The following is a 13431-nucleotide window of genomic DNA, read 5'->3' on the forward strand; positions in this document are numbered from 1 at the left end:
TTCATTTGTATTCTGTAATTCTGTGAAGTAAAGCTGGCCGACCATAAGAAGAAAATGGTTATTATACAGAAAGGTGAAGTAGAAAGGAGGTGGCTCCGAAAGAAAAGGCTGAACTACATATGCCAGCTGTGACAGACATTTGGAAAAGGTGAGCAGATCTATTGTACTTACCGTGCCTTGAATAAGTATTCATACCCCGTGAACTTTTTCACATTTTTACCCATTAAATGTACTTTATGTGATATACTAACACAAAATAGCAAGTAATTGTGAAATACAAACACAATGATTAATGGGCTGACTTTGCAACATAGCTCTAGCTAAGTGAGAATGGATGGAGACGTCTGTGAACAGCAATTTTCAAGTGTTGCAACAGAATCAGTGTAGTTGCAAGTCAAATGTATAAGATAACCAAGATGATTAAGGTAGTCACACGCTCAAAGAAGTAATGGATGGAGAGCTATGGAGCCTGAAAGGCAAAAGAACAAAACATTGTTACCCTTTCTATCTTTTCATGGGACAGCACTGAAGATATGACCCTGTGATACAATGTACAGTAGTCAGTGTACAGCTTGTATAACAATGTAAATTTGGTGTCCGCTCTAAACTCATGCAGTCAATTTCTAAACTGCTGGCAACAAAGGTGAGAACATTCCTAGGTGAAAATGGTTAAATTATGCCCAAGGTGTCAATAATTTGTGCCACCATCATTATTTTCAAGCACTGCCTTAATTCTATTGCGCATGACGCTTCCCAAATTGACATTGGATTCTCTTCCACTCCTTGATGACCAGGGCTGTGAAGTCGGTAAGCCAAACCTGCAACTCCGACTCCTCAATTTCATTTGCACCGACTCCAAGATATTTTGCTTATATTTAAGTGAAAAATTTATTGTAGTACAATGTGAACATCAGGCATTTAATCATTTTTATGATACAATAATCAAGATATGTAGATAGAACATAAAATATATTTATTGGAATACAACTTTAGAACCCAAGTCCTCTTGCGCCTGTTAGTCCTGTAGCCACTCATCCTAACTGCTACCTCAGTCAGAGCTTCTTTTCCTTTAGTAAGCTGTTGATCATCAAGCAGTATACGATGTGACTTGGGTCCACATAAACAGCTGCCAAAAGAATTTTATTTTCCAATAGCTGTGTCTCTCTCCGTTTCATTGAAGCAGAAATGCAATCTGCGATTAAACCTCCTCTTTGGGACAGGCAAAATAGCAAGTTCTTCCACTCCCTTATGAAAATGCCAGGAGTTAAATCCTCAGCTTGTAACTTTTTAGGCACAGTAAATGGGTGATTAAGCCATTCCTTCAATTCAGCCACCTGTGTCCATTGACCTTCATTAAGGGTTACTTCAGGGTACGCCATATCTATAAGAAACGGTTTTAGTTCAAGCAATCGCTCAATTAAATAAGTGCTGCCCCATCGAGTGGTTTGATCGACAATTGCCCCTTTCTCAGCATGTCTCTTCAAATATGGAATCAATTTTAGGTGTTTTGGCGACAATAACCAATTTCCTCACTTTTCCAACCAGATTTTCAGCATGTCCCTCTTGCAGACTATCTCTTATTGCCAGCTGCAGCGTGTGCACAACATGTGATGAATATGAAAGTGTTTTGAAGCAGCTTCAACAAGATCATCTAATTCTAAAGTATTATTTTGCTGTCCTGTTGTAATGTCTGTGTGTTCCTCAGTTACATGAACAGCACTGTGGCCTTTCATCTCAAACATACTGAATCCTAAATTTTCTTCTAGCTGTTGTACATTACTCTCATTCATCAGTTTATTTCTACTTATGCTTCAAGCATTGTCCGTTACAATAGCAAGAACCTGTTCTTTTTTGACTTTGTAATCTTGCAGAACTTTTTTCACTGAAGAAACTGGAGGCCTCAAAAACGGATTCGCACAAAGAATGAGCATGTCAGTTTGTGTGGCGTTTTTCTAATCTGCTTTTGCTATTGAAAACATTATCTATGAGCTCAAAAACCTTTCAGGTGATGCAGTTTTTTAAAAAGCTGATATGCTTTTGCAGCTGAAAAACATATCCTCAAAAACCGCAGCAAAAACGCTGTGTGTGAATGTAGCCTTAGATCAGGAATAGAACAGCCATTTATAGGACATTTCATAACTTTCCCAAATTCATATGAAAAATATTCATTCTGCATTGAACTGCTGCCCCCGGTTTATTATATATTTTAGGAGTCTGAGTCAGCCCATTTTATACCGACTCCGACTTCACAGCCCTGTTGATGTCGACATCAAGGAGCTGGTGCATGTTAGAGATCTTGCACTTCTCCACCATCCGTTTGAGGATGCCCTACTGATGCTCAATAGGATTTAAGTCTGGAGACATACTTGGCCAGTCCAGCACCTTTACCCTCAGTTTCTTTAGCAAGGAAGTGGAGTCTTGGAGGTGTGTTTGGGGTTGTTATGTTGGAATATATGGTTCTCTCAATGATCTGTAGCTCCCCACATCGGGCAACACTCATGCAGCCCCAAACCATGACACTCCCACCACCATGCTTCACTGCAGGCAGGACACACTTGTCTTTGTCCTCCTCACCTGGTTGCTGCCACACACGCTGGACATCATCTGAACCAAATAAGTTTATCTTGGTCTCATCAGACCACAGGACATGGTTCCAGCAATCCATGTCCTTAGTCTGCATGTCTTCAGCAAACTGTTTAGGGGTTTTCTGGTGCATCATCTTTAGATGAAACTTCCATCTAGCACAACAGCCATGCAGACCAATTTGGTGCAGTCTTCGGCATATGGTCTGAGCACTAACAAGCTGACCCCCCCACCCCTGTAACCTCTGCAGCTATGCTGCCAGCTCTCATACGTCTATTTTAAAAAGAGAACTTCTGGATATGATGCTTAACACGTGCAATCAATTTATTTGGCTGACCGTGGAGAGGCCTGTTCTGAGTGGAATCTGTCTTGTTAAACCACTGTATGGTCTTGGCCACCGTGCTGCAGCTCTATTTCATGGTGCTGATATGTTCTTATAGCCTAGGCCATCTTTCTGTAGAACAATTCCTTTTCTTCAGATCCTCAGAGTTTGTTGCCATGAAGAGCCATGTTGAACTTCTAGTGACCAGTATGAGAGAGTGTGTGAGCGATAACTCCAAATGTAACACACCTGCTCCACATTCACATCTGAGACCTTGTAACACTAAAGAGTCACATGATGCTGGGGAGTGTTTGCGTGAGTTTCCTCTGGGTACTCCGGTTTCCTCTCACACTCCAAAGACATACTGATAGGGACTCTAGATTGTGAGCCCCCAATGGGGACAGTGTTGCCAATGTATGTAAAGTGTTGTGGAATTAATAGCGCAATATAAATGAATAAATATTATTATATCCGCAAGAGCAGATGCTAATTTCAGCGATCTCCTTACAAACACCCCACCCTTAAATATGGTAATCATCAATCAGACTCTAAGAAGAGTTGCACACTGCTCTGAAAAGGATTACCATATTTTTCGGACTATAAGACGCACTCCTCCACCTCCCCCCTTGATTTTTGGGGGAAAGTGGGGGTGCGTCTTTAGTCAGATGGCTGTGGTGCGGTGGTGGTGGCGTGGGTGAAGGCGGGTGCGGTGGTGGTGGTGGAGCAGGTCATCAGAGGCAGAAGCAGGCTGTAGCAGCGATACCCTAACCACGTGGGCCCACTCATTTGATATGCACGCCCATCCTCCCGCTCATCATCTCTCAGCGCTGAAGCTGACAGGTGGGCTGGATAATGGGTGGGGGTGCGCGCATACTAAAGAGCCAGCCCGTGTGATCACCCCAGGCAACTACAGCCTGGAGTGATCAGGTGTGGCTATAGTCACTTCCCCCCATGCACCATCATCAGCGCGGGAGGCAGTGAATAAGTACGGTATACTCACCGATCCCTGCAGCATCGCGGTGTCCTCCTGTCTGTGTTCCAGCTGATCTGTGTAGAGAGCGGTGAGCACAGCGATGATGTCATTGCTGTACACACGGCTCCACACAGGTCAGCTGGCACAAAGACAGGAAGCGAGCGATGCTGCGTGGAGTTAAGAGAGGAGCGTATACAGCGGGAGTCCTCCAGCTGTTACCGCAAATCCGGCCGCGGCTGAAGTGACCACGAGATCCGCGATGACTTCTGTCAGGTGATGTGCGGTGACAGCTGGAGTCACCGCTGATCCCGCGCGGCTCACTTCACTTGCGGCCTGACCCTCACAGAGAGCGGTCGTGTTCTATGGCTCTCTGTGATTGTCAGATGTAGCAGAGCTGGATGCATCGTGGGACATTGTGTGGATTACATCGGATCTGGGTGTTTTAAGGGTTAATAAAGTGGTGAAAGAGGGTGTTTTTTTGTCTTTTATTTCAAATAAATGGATTATTATGTGTTTGTGTTTATTAGTTTCGCTTACAGCTTTGTGATAAGGGGGTGTCTCATAGATGCCTGCCATCACTAAGCTAGGATTTAGTGGCAGCTATGGGCTGCTGCCATTAACTCCTTATTACCCCGATTGCCACTGCATCAAGGCAATCGGGATGAGCTGGGAAAAGTCCCAGGACTGTCGCATCTAATGGATGCAGTAATTCTGGGCATCTGCTGGCTGATATTTTTAGGCTTAGGGGGCTCCCAATAACGTGAGTCTCCCCAGCCTGAGAACACCAGCCCCCAGCTGTGAGACTTTATCCTGGCTGGTTATCAAAATTGGGGAACCGCACGCTGATTTTTTTAAAATAACCCCCATACAGTGTCAGCAGCAGATCCTCGCCCTATAACAGTGTGTCATGACCACATTTTTTGCTTAAAATGTTTTTTTCCTATTCTCCTCCTCTAAAACCAGGGTGCGTCTTATGGTTGGGTGTGTCTTATAGTCCAAAAAATATGGTAACTCCTGCACGGCTGGGAGCAGGGGAAACAACTCAGCAGATGCCCATCAGAGCTTAGCATCTAAGAGAAACCAGGTTGCCTGTCAGACTCTGCCATGTGAATAGGGTCCAACACCGTGGCTGTAATACGCAAGTGCAGATCCGGACAGCGTATGACAGTTGCCTTGTCATTTTTACCACACATTGAACACCACAAAAGTAAAGCCCAAAAAATCAATTGCAGAACTGTGCTTTCTTTTTTTTTAGCATTTCACAACACTTGGATTTATTGTTCACAGTTTTTAGTAGGCTATATGGTAAAATGACTGGAGTAATGCTAAACTACAACTCGTCCCACAAAAACAAGCCCTGGTACCGCGATGTCGACGGAATAATAAAACGTTATGGCTTTTGGAAGAAGGAAAGAAAAAATAAAGTGTAAAAACAAAAAAAGGAACTGTCCTTAAGGGATCAAAAGCTATAAATATCTATATATGCACAAGAACACTCTTGGTAATAAGAATTTAAACCAGTTTTTAGAGAGCTAATAAAGTCTTTATCACCATCATCTTTAACATTTCTATTTATAGTACATTAAAAGTCACCCACAGACATTAATTAATAGTCGCCACAACCGAATTTGACAGATCCCGACCCATCATGTAAAATTTCAATAGAGATAATTGTTTGAGTCTCCCGTAGAATCTTTCGGAATTTCTTTCCACATGTAACTTCCTTTGAGTCTTAAGTCCTTGATAGGAAAACATCAGGCAGCAAAAGAGTTCCTCTAATTACAGAGAGGAGGTCGATTCTTGACTGTCTTGGTTGACTACTTAAAGGAAAACTCCATTAGTAAGTTTAGGCCTATATTAAAAGTTCGGGGATTTTATTTAGAGTTTGCTTTAATTATTTACCAATTTTTATTCACATGATGTTCTCACCACTAAAAAGATGAAAACACTAAAAAACAAAGTGCACAAAAACATAACAGAAATTCCTCCCTTAGGCTATGTGCGCACTTACCGGATTTTGCCGCGGATTTGCTGCATATTTCGCTGCAGAAAATGTTCATAACATCTCTGCAGTGAATCACCAGCAAAACCTATGGGCAAAAAAAATCCTGTGCGCACTATGCGGAATTTGACAGCTGCATGTTCTGCTGCGGGATTCCCGCAGCAAAAACAATTGCATGTCAATTCTTTTCCGCATGTCGCTGCGGGATTTCACTACATTGACTCCAATGTTAATCGTGAAATCCCGCAGGGAATAACGCAGGCAGCAAATTCTGTGCGGTTCACTGCGTTTTCCTGCATTATTCCCTGCGGTATTTCGCGGTTTACCTCCGGTAATGTACATCGCCTGTCTGCGGTTTTGCAGGGAAGTGATGTCATTACAGGAATAGGAAGCGGAGCAGAGAGTAAACACACACATCACACACTCACACAGAGATCACAGACATAGATCACAGACACAGACACATAGAAAGCAAACGGAAATATAGAAAACAAAGAACGTGGGCTCCGCTGTATATTTACCTTCCAGCCGAGGTAAGCACACAGTGGCGGCCCGGTATTCTCAGGCTAGGGAGGGAGAGGGGCAGGGTTAATGTCCCCCGCCTCACTCCCACTCCCGCAGCCGAGAATATCAGCCGCAGCTGCCCCGGGACTGTCGCATGCATTATGCGGCAGCACCCGCGTGTCCCCGGCTCTTCCTGCCGCCGTGTAGCAGTGGCAGTCAGGGTAATACAAGGGGTTAATGGTGGTGGATCACCGCCATTAACTCCAGGCTTGATCATGGCAGCGTCTATGTGACAGCTGACATGATCAACCCGTAAGTAAAGTGAATAAAACACAGACACCGAAAAATCCTTTATTTTAAATAAAACAAACAAGCCTCGTTCACCATTTTATTAACCCCTCCCGCACCAAAGCTCCGGCGTAATCCACAGGTCCTGCGCTGCTTACATCCAGCTGCGACTGTCACAGACACAGCGCTGAATGAATGCAGCAGACAGCAGAGGTAATTACCGGTCATTTCCCACGGCCGGTAATGTGAACTCACTGCCGACCGTGGGAAATGTAGCGATCTGTCCTCTATCTATCTATCTATCCCTCTATCTGTCTGTCTATCTATCTAGCTATCTCTCTATCTATTCTTCTGTCTATCTATCTACTATCTCAGAATTAAATGACTTTTTTTTTTTTTTTCCTTCAATGTGCTTTATTGCATTGAATGCAATAAAGCAGATCCCAACCCGCACGCGGCAAAACCGCGGCAATACCGCGAACAATACCGCGGTGAAACCGCGGCAAACCGCATGCGGTTTTCGGGTGCGGTTTGCCGCGGTTTTTTACCGCGGGTGCGGTAATCTTTGAGAGCATGCGGAATTTTCTCAAGAAAATTCCATTTCCCAGTGCGCACATAGCCTTAAGCTCCTTTTGTTAATCCTATTTTGTCTTTTACTATAGTTAAAATTGGAAACTATTACAATAAAAATACTAGACCTCCTATAGTCTCAGCGGTTCAGTCACGTTCTTTCTACTTCTCCTCGCTGTCCTGTGTGTGAGGTTGGGGTCACATATATACTTTTCTTGGTCTGAGTATTGACCAATGGACTGACCTCACATCTCATGAGCAGAACATGCAAAACTTATGGGCATATATGAGGCTGTCGAGATTGGTTTAGGTGACTCCTGCCAGTATGTACATCTTGGTCCGCACTCAGACCGTGAAGCACAGGTGTGTAAATTCGGGTAAGACAACTTGCTGCAGCAGATGCTCCTGGCACGCTAGGTAATTGGAAGAACCAAGTGAGTGGCGAACAGTAAGAGAAGGGAAACCCTGTGTCTAGGAAAGGGAATGATGGAGACCACTCACCAAACCTACTTCTGGTCCCTGGGGTCCCTCACCACTCTAGATAGGTTCCACACCTATGCATCAAGCCGGATACCTGACCCTAGGTATCTCAAGTGCTGGACCCTAAATAGGAACTGGGTGGGATGAGCTCTTCGTCAACCCCGCTAAACGAAGACACAAGGAGGACACAAAGAGAAAAATGCATGAACTACTAATCCACAGACGACTCAGGTAGAAGTTCAGCAAAACTTCAGCAACGATACTACAGATGGGAGCAAGCCACCTGCTTGCAACCAGACCTAGAATAAATGGAATAATATCACCAGAACCAGTCCAGGGAAGAAGGGAGTATTAAAGCACCAGGATTATATGGATGATCAGCAGCTGGGTGGAAGGCGAACTACTGCTGGGTCCTAAAGGGGGAGAGATGAAAATCCAGCAGGAAAGCTACCTATTAAGTTGATACAGCAAAAACCATAGAAAGTCATGGAGCATTTTGTACAGCCAAACGCTGTGCCCTTCTATTGCAAGAAACCACATGACTGTCACCCGTGACAGCTTTTTTACTCAGCCTTGTGAGAAAGAGAATAAAATATAGCTCAAAAGGGATTTTCCAGGCTCCACAAATATTTGCAGTTATTCTGTGTGATTGCAGATTGACAAATCCTGATAGTGCTAGCTCATTTGAGTAGATTTGTTTATTTCTGGTGCCTGCTAACTTCTCATCCACTTCTGTAAACAGAATGGCATATGACCATAGACATGCACATTTTATGTACAATGGGTGAAATACACTACCATTCAAAAGTTTAGGGTCACTTAGATATTTCCTTGTGTCAACATCTACAGTTAAGAGGGGACTCCGGGATGTTGGCCATCAGGGCAGAGTGGTAAAGAAAAAGCCATATCTGAGACTGGCTAATAAAAGGAAAAGATTAATATGGGCAAAACAACACAGACATTGGACAGAGGAAGATTGGAAAAAAGTGTTATGGACAGACTAATCGAAGTTTGAGGTGTCTGGATTACACAGAATATCATTTGTGAGGTGCAGAACTACTGAAAAGATGCTGGAATAGTGCCTGACGCCATCTGTCAAGCATGGTGGAGGTAATGTGATGGTCTGGGGTTGCTTTGGTCCTGGTAATGTGGGAGATTTGTACAATGTAAAAGGGATTTTGAATAAGGAAGGCTATCACTCCATTTTGCAACGCCGTGCCATACCCTGTGGACAGCGCTTGATTGGAGCCAATTTCATCCTGCAACAGGACAATGACCTAAAGCAACCTCCAAATTATGCATGAACTATTTAGGGAAGAAGCAGGCACCTGGTATTCTATCTGTAATGGAGTGGCCGGCCCAGTCACCAGATCTCAACCCTATTGAGCTGTTGTGGGAGCAGCTTGACCGTATGGTACGCAAAAAGTGCCCATCAAGCCAATCCAACTTGTGGGAGGGGGGAAACATCTCAAGATTACCTCCGCAAATTAACAGCTAGAATGCCAAAGCTCTGCAAAGCTGGAATTGCCGCAAAGGAGCATTCTGTGCCGAAAGCAAAGTCTGAAGGAGAAAATTATTTCAAGTAAAAATCATTATTTCTAACCTCGTCAACGTCTGGACGATATTCTCTACTCACTATGCAACTCATTTCATAAATAAAAGTATGAATTTTCATGGAAAAGGCAAAATTGTCCGGGTGACCCCAGACCTTTGAACGGTATGAAAGTATTGCACATGTCAACAGTTTTTTAAGTACATATATTTCTAAAAGGTGCTACTTACACAACAACAACTTCCAACAACTGGCAACAACTCTTCCAATCCACACAGGCAAAGAAAATCAAACCATAAATGTCCATAAATTAAGTTATGAATAATAATGAGAGATGATACAGGGAAAAAGCATTGAACACGGTCAGTCTGTGTGACACTTGTGCTGCCGGAGAAAAATGGACATGTCTATGTGTGGAGCACACGGACACACGGATGCTCCACACAAACACACGGTCCATGCAAAAACACGCACGTGTACGCAGAGCCATTGATATTAATGGGTCTACGTGTGTCCGTGTCGCCGGTACATATGAAAACGGACGTCACACGTACCGGAAAAAAAAGATGTGTGAAGGGGGCCTAACTGGTTAAAGCAATTTAAGAACTTGAAAATGGCCTTATAAGTTTGTGTTATATTTCAAACTGCAAGTGGTTGTTAAAAAAAAATAATTTCCTCAGATGGGTACTTAAAAAGTGAACATGTATAAAATGAATGACAGAGTTTGGAGTCTACATATTTCGCCGAAGAATCATTTGGGGTATAAAAGCTCACACCCACAGAGCAGTGTCGCCTGGTAGAGACAGTGGAAGGTGCGAGTATGTGCTCACCTGGCCCTATTGTGTTAAGGCACAGCACCTATAGACACGTGTAACTGCTGCTGTGGCACCCGTGGCTGGAGGAAAAAATCTACTTACAGATGAACACTAGTGGAGGAGGATAATATCATATTGAACGGGCTGTGTTGCAGTAAATCAGAAGCTTTTTGTTCCAAGATGGTTACTTATTGTACCTAAACTACTAACAGATCAGCGCCAATAATCCAATATAAAAAATCTTTATAATTTCACCTTCAAAAACAGCAACCATGGGACATCTGTGAAGGAAGGGGGAGACAGGGTATCAACAGAAATGCTGAGCGGGACAACGGCTGTTTTGCACCAGTCGGTGCTTCTACAGGTCCTACCGTTGTCCGGCTCACTATTCCTGCTGTTACCATCTCTCCCCCTTTATTCACGGATGCCCCATGGTTGCCGTTTTTGAAGGTGGTGATATAAAGATTTTTTATCTGGGATGATTGCTGCTGATCTGTTTGTAGTTTGGATTTTGTCACACCCCTTCTTGGAAATAAGAAACGGAGCACTGTCCAGCCACCAGAGAATTCTGAATTGCGGTGAGTGAGACCTGCATTACACAGGTAGTGCTATGCTTATTGTGCATTTTTTTTTTTTTTTGCTTGTTTTCTATTGCACCAAAGCGTTTCGGGGCCTAACTGAAGCCATAAAAACCCAAATATATTTGCTTTTTTTACTTTGGAAAAGCGCCAAAAACAAAGAACCATTTTGGAACGCAAAAGGCTTCTCATCTATGGCAACGCTCCCCGTTCAATGTGACATTGTTTTCATTCACTACATACTTTGCTGGATATCCTGCTGAAAAGGACATTTGGCAAGAGCATTGTGAGGAGAGTTGCAACAATCAAAATTTTATCACCAATGATCCAAAGATCTAAGAACTCTTTTGTCAATACTGATTAACAAGTAGTAGGTCAAAATACACCCCACCCCAAAATGTCCTTATCAGCCGGATTCCAGACAAAGCAAGCAGCCCATGTTCTGGCTGATGGATAGTGAGGACTCTTTACAATACACCCAATAGAACACAATGGTGACACAGTGCACACAGCTAGGTACAACATTTTAGATATCTGATTTTCATAAGATAATTTAAAGAGAGCCGTTAATGTGTAAAGATACTATTAACCTGTAGATATGGGGTTAATCTGCATGTCAATAGTGTTTGGAACCTGCCCAACTCCTGCAGTTTGAACTCCGATGCCATGAGGAAAAGAACTTTAATCCTTCCGGCAGCATTCGGGTTTCAGTCATGAGGGCGGCACCGGCTCAGTCACAGCTCTATGTACTGAGAGTGGTGGCTGTAACCGCACCCCCTACACTAACTGACAGCAAGTTGTAATGCCGAGCAACTGTTAGTCAGTACAGAGGGCGCAATTATAGCCACCGTTCTCCATACACAGAGCGGTGACGGAACCAGTGTCAGCACCTTCCCATTACTGAAACCTGAGCGCTGCCAGGAGGATTAAAGTTTTTTTCCTTCCTGACAGCATTGTTTGAAGGGCAGGCTCCAGACAGCTTCCAAATACTATTAAGCTGAGGATTAAACCCATATTTGCAGGCTAATAGTGTTTTTCTGACAGTTTTTCTGTAAAGAAATCACATTTTTTTTTATAAAGCAAAGTAAATGAATACTTATTGTTAATATACAGACTAAGCACAATATAAGGCTTCTGTCTTGTTCATCACTATTTGCCCCTTTGTGCATTCAGCTTCACATATCTGAATGAGTGGCTTTATTCTTATCTGATAAAACTACATTTCCCAGCAGCACTTCCTTCTCCTCAGGCCCCTCTTACCACTCATGTGTGCCATTGTCTAGCCCAATCACTGAATTCTTATCAAGCTAATCTACATGAATAATTCAATCTAAACTTCTGCACACTCTCTGCTCCTGAACAATATACCTGTACAATATACCTGCCAGACCAATTTTATCTTTTGCTACCTACATCAGTATAGCTGACCATGTGGTTTTACATCAGTTAGCTGGTTTGTAAAATAACTCAACTCTCCTGTGCTTTTCCACAATGTAGCTTGTAGTTACTAGGCAGTGCAGAGCTGAGTTGTTTGTTGCCTGCTGCTGACAAGACGAGTGATGTGAAACTGTAAATTCTGCTCTTTTGATGCATATGGCAGATGATTATCTTCAGCTATATACATCGGCAAAGTAGCATATTCAGTAACACATGATCTCCCAGCAAAAATCAATAAACAAAGTTGAACGTTTCTCAGCCTCTCTATATTCCCCCCATTCTGCAGAATAACACTCCTTTCAGTTCCTATATACAGACTAATCCTGCAGTAAATCACTACTTTCAGCCCCTTCATATATAACACTTGATTCTGCAGAATATCACTCCTTTCAGACCCTGTATATACAGCCCCATCCTGCAGCATAGCACACATTTTAGCCCCCTATATATAGCCCCATCCTGCTGTACATCACTCCTCTTTATTAGCAACACCCACCCTCACTGCTGCAGCCTTTTATGTGCAGACATGGCCAAAAGCAGAGCTATGCTGGCAGGAAGCCAGCTGAGGCAGACAGCAAGGCACATGATCCATCGGATCTAGAGCAAAACTTTCCCAATATAGCATGGCAAGACATCCATTAGGGGGTGATATGTGCAAATCAGGGCAGATAGACTTTGGCAGTTACATCAACACAAATGAAAAAATATTTGTGTGTATTATTATAAGACCATATTGTGATTTTTGGAATAATTCTTTAACAGGGTCTACAGTAATAGCAAGGCAACGTGTAATACAGATGTAGTAGACCTGAATTCGACACTTAGAGGAACACTAAACAAAGAAAATTCCCAAAAAGTGTATAACCCAATAAATCCTTCTTCAATCTCCTCCTTCTGTATCCGATTTTCTCTCAAGTTACAATTAACCTATAAAGAAATCTAATCTGTGTGTCAGGAGATCTGCCCTGTACCACCTCCTCCTTCTCACTGTCCTATTGTGGCTGCAGCAGGAGCCTCCCCCTTCTGCAGTAGGACAGAAGATCACTAAGCCCTGCCTTTCCTGGTTAAAGGACTGGGCTTCGGGCAGCCACCAGATAAAATCGGAGGTTAATTCTTGCTGTCCTGCGGAATTTTTACAAAACTGACTGTCCAGGAACCTATTATCAAATATGCTGCAGACAGACAAACCGTGAGGAGACTAGTTTTCTACTTTACCCCATTTAATTTTAGAAACTTTATAGACTACAAGGATAATGCAGTGGATTAACTTGAAGTCCTATGTAGGACCACGGTAAAAACAATCATGCCGTGATATATTTTCCTTAAG

General features: G+C 43.2%; 1 protein-coding gene across 1 annotated transcript in view; it reads right to left on the reverse strand.

The window, feature by feature from the left end:
- Nucleotides 1-13431, reverse strand: part of NBAS (NBAS subunit of NRZ tethering complex) — a 1027824-nt gene that overhangs the window by 94497 nt on the left and 919896 nt on the right.

This window comes from Anomaloglossus baeobatrachus, chromosome 3, assembly GCF_048569485.1.
Source record: "Anomaloglossus baeobatrachus isolate aAnoBae1 chromosome 3, aAnoBae1.hap1, whole genome shotgun sequence".
NCBI lineage: Eukaryota > Metazoa > Chordata > Amphibia > Anura > Aromobatidae > Anomaloglossus > Anomaloglossus baeobatrachus.